We start from the raw sequence: 4,683 nt of genomic DNA, 5'->3' as shown, positions 1-4,683 counted from the left end.
AATATGGATGTAACTGTTGGCAAACTATGCGGATGACTATAGTGTGCAAGGTGGCATCTCTGAAATCACACACGCCTAGCATCTAAATCTTGATAGTGAGAGATATCAAAACACAAGTCATTATAGCTCCAGAAAAAATATACAATATCCTACAGTAATGAAAATGAGTTAGGGTCATATTTTGCCAGCCTTATTCACATTTAATACTATTGCATTGTCTATTCTGTGTGAATAGTCCCAGTGACTTCAGTGGAACTCAATGGTGGCTGGGCTCGTGTGAGCTGGGACAGTGCAATAGAACCATCTGTGTTCTCATGAAAGTTAAAATGCCCAGTTTGTCTGGGAACCATGGGGCAAATTCTCAGTTCTGAGTTCCACTGCTGTATATGGTTTATCTTAGAGTATATGGACAAGTGGCTAGTAAGTTTCTGCAGTAGGTAAAAGAAAAAATGTAAAACAGCTTGGTCTCCTTCCCACCCCAAAAAAGGCTAAATCTTACCTTTTGGTATAGAAAGGAACAGAATGAATTTGTAGAACAGAACAGAACAGAATAGAGTAGAATAGAGTAGAATAGACTATTTAGTTGGAAGAGACCTACAAGGATCATCTAGTCCAACTGCATGACCACTTCAGGGCTGACCAAAAGTCAAAGCATGTTGTTATGGGCATTGTCCAAATGCCTCTTCAACACTGACAGGTGTGGGGCATCAACCACCTCCCTAGGAAGCCTGTTCCAGTGTGTGACCGGGTGGTAAATGAAATGCTTCCTAATGTCAAGTCTAAATAGCTGTAAATAGAATGTCCTGAATTAAGAATATATTCTATATTTTTGGTAGTTTGTGACATTTCTAGAACAAAACATGTTGATCAGAGGAATTTTTAAAAGCAGGAATCATTTTAATTCCCAGCAATTTAACAAATTCAGTGCTAGGTCTTAAAATGCTCTCTTGACCCATCCACGTTTTTCAGCAAAACAAAGTTCAGTTCAAAAAGCTTCTCTAACTCAACTCCAATCCTGCTGCTCTTCCGGCAATGTTGGATACTGCTTGAGGAAGCCAGAACAATGTTTTGCTCAAAACATTTAAGAAACTAAATAAGTTTATTCCATGTAGGGGAATTAGAAAGTTTTTTAAACATTTGTGTCCAAGTTGCTTATTCTTGCTGACAAAGTAGAATGAAATACGATGCTATGCAAAAGCAAAGAAATTAAATAATCTCTTTCAAAATTCCTTTCAATAGTCACCTGCAGGTTGGTAAGGAGGCTATGATCAGTTGGTCCAGAGGCAGCAGCTCTCGTGCTGTGAGCAACATGTAACATCAAGGCTTCATGTCCATTACAAAGGACATGTACAATCCTGGATCAAATGGCAATGAAATTTGATCTAGATGAAGTGTGAAATCGCAGCACATGTCTGTCAAATTATCCAGAGAGTATGGTGGCGTGTTTATGAAGGCTCTATTTTGGCTGTATGTTGGCTTACTAAGGACAAGCAGTACTGCCCTAATAAACACTCTGCTGCTACTAAGTTACTTCTAGGAGATTTTTAAACAAAATTTGAACTGCTACAGTGAGCTCCTATGGATTCATGGCTGTAGTGTTTTTGCGATATGCTCATTAAGTCAGATTTGCCATCTTGTAGGGACATAGCCTAAGGCAGAGGTACAAAAGCATGTGCAGCCACAATCATTGGGTGTTGTGGATACTACCACTTACTCAAAATAGGCCCCAACATTGAGGTTACCAAATTTTAAAGATAAATTTCAAAGAGGTAGATCTAGGTACTTGACTAAAAGCATGGGGAAAAGGGACGTGAAGTAGGAAGAGTGTGATGTTAGTCCATGCTAACCATTTTCTATTTGTCTGGTTTGAGTTAAGAGATAAAGTTCTCTTTTATTTCATCTATTTGGTCCATTCAGTGCTTTTAATTTATGAATTTATTGAGCATCTAATTTGACATAATTTAGTTTGAGGTTTGTGATGTGAAGAACAATTAAGTTGAGAGAACAGTGATGAATTAAGCAGCTTGGGCCTATTTCTGTATAACTTTTAGAGTAATTTCTACTGACACAACACAAGCTAGCAGTTTTTTGCTAAATGGAGTACACTAGACTTGAATATATGTCAGTACAACACAAGTCCCACATGGTTGTGAAATTCTACCATTATTTGTTTGTGTTTTATAAATATTTTATAATGCTGTAAGTGGTTAAACAAAGTGGCATAGAATGTCTGCTTATTACCTTTAGACAAACATTTGAAGTTGGAAGTAAGTAGAAGTATGCTGGAGGACAGGATTTGAATTCAAAATTATTGCAGCAATAGAAATAATCAAAATGATTGAATGCACGTCAATAAAGAGAAGTAAAAGGTAATGTACTCGGGAACAATCAGTTAAATAAAAACAGGATGAGAAAACAATTGGCTTCATAAATCTGAAGGAAAAAAATCTGGATAATAGATCAGAGTTGAAGGCAGTTCAACAAAGTCGTTAGTTGCAAAAAAAAAAAAGAAAACTGCACTGAGATCCCTGAACAGGTCGGTAGCCTATGGCACATAGTACATCTGTATTTCACACAGCGTTGGTAAAGGCTTCATCTGCAGCTGAAAGCCTAGTTTGGGGAATAGCCATGGACAAAGCGGTTGACTCGATTAGGTGAGATTCCAGGAGGCAGAAGGATCAGAAGTGCAGAGCAGCAAGGTGAAAAGAAATGCGATGGCAGTCTTCCCAGGTACTAAGGACTCTTGCAGAGAAGCAAATAAACTTCTGCATGCTCATGGCAAACAATACGAAATGCATTTATCTTGCTGCCCATATGCCGTAGAGGTTATAAATTCCAGCCACAAATATTTTAGACTGGAGGGTAGGAAAAAAAATCTGAATGTAAGTACCACGAAGTTCCAGTATGGATTGCCAAGGGAGGCCGATGCATTTCCAGCACTGCGTAGTTGTAGGTTTGACACACGTCAGGGATGACATCAGGATATGAGGCTGGATTAGAGGATGCCATTCTTTTTTGGTGATTCCATTATAAGGTTCAAGGCCACAGAAACTCATGATGTAATCAAAACACCAGTATCAGTGATCAAACCCAAACCTTTAGACTGGACTGTGGTACAGTATATGTGTGTGTGTAGCTCTTGACTCCAGACCGGCAGAATTTGGCCTGATACTTACCTTAAGAGAAAAAACCTGAGCACAGACTGCATACAAGGCTCAGAGAGCCAAAGTTACAGCATACATGGAGAAGAAGAAAGGCCAGGAGCATTCTGCAAAAATACAAGCTTTTTATTTTGAAACAGTGTATGTATATAGCATAACATCTTTCATAGCCATTAGTGTTTGTAAAGATTAGCTCTTCTTAGCAACCAGTTCTAAAAACAGAGTGCAGGCTCACACAAACTTCATCATATCACATCCAAGAGGAAGTGATTTTGTTACTGTGCAGGGACTTCTACTGTATTCATTACAGCCAACAATATCAAAGAAGAGTGCAGTAGTATGAGATAGCATTTCTTTTTCCATAACATTTCCATAGATAGGACAGTATAGCTAGTAATGTATTCCCTAAGGAGATGAAAAAATCACCTCTTGGCATTTGGGGTTTTTAACATTTAAAAGCCCCATCATTTTTCTAGGATGTTCTTTACTGAGAAACATGAGTAGCTGGAAATAGTTTCTTTCTGCATTAATCTGCACTGCTCTAATTTCCTTCTCCTCACACATCTTTCTCAGTTTTAAGTTTGACCTGCATAATGTCATTGACATGTATACCATAAATACCACCTGAAAAAAAAAGAACAGCAGCTTGTATCACAAAAGCATGATGGTATCTGGCACTAAGGTACCAGCAAAGGAACACCATGCTCCATATAACAGAGAGCTGAATGTCCACATCTTTGGGTCTGACAATTACAGGAAAAATTGGTCTATTTCAGGAGAGCAAACATTAGCATTAATTCTAACTGTTGAGGTAATCTGTAATGTTTAGTCTTTTGGTGTTTCCTTTTGCGAGATGCTAGGAACTGAAGTTTGTTGCACAACTTTTGAATCCAGACTGCGGGCCTTTATTTCAATCTTCATGCTTGTTGTAGTATGACTAGCTGTCAGAATGAAAATCAGCATGCAATATAAATTATGCACATTCACAGACCGACAATAAAATATGAGGGGGGGGAGGAGGAAGCAGGAAAAATACCAAAAATCAGATGAAAAATGCTTTAAAGATTTTGGAAAACTCCCTCAAACTGGAACTTTGCAAGCAGTCAGAAAGATGTGGGCAAAACCTAACAGCTGACCTGCAGATAACTACATTGGGTGCTGAAATTGGATATAAAGAATGTACTAGGGTGGGAGATGTGCAATCTGGCCTCAAGGGCAACTAACGAAATAAAACCCTTTCCAGGTGAAACGAAGATACGGGCCCCCAAAATGCGGCAAATTGCAGTAAGCTGTCACAGCTGTGAAATACCCTGGAGAACAGCCCTTGCTGAAAAGAACTCTCCCAAGATTGTGCACAGCTGGTTGTCTGGAGCGAGCGATGGAACTCGTACTGCCGTGCTTGGGTGAAAATGAGTTTGGCGTCCATACTTGAACAACACTTAAACTGCATTAGAACGGGTAAGCAGCCTGCTCGGTGACCCGCAGGGTCTGGAAGTCGCGTTTCCGTCGGTCTGCCGGCTAA

This window comes from Buteo buteo, chromosome 1, assembly GCF_964188355.1.
Source record: "Buteo buteo chromosome 1, bButBut1.hap1.1, whole genome shotgun sequence".
Classification (NCBI taxonomy): domain Eukaryota; kingdom Metazoa; phylum Chordata; class Aves; order Accipitriformes; family Accipitridae; genus Buteo; species Buteo buteo.
This window is presented reverse-complemented; position numbering follows the sequence as displayed.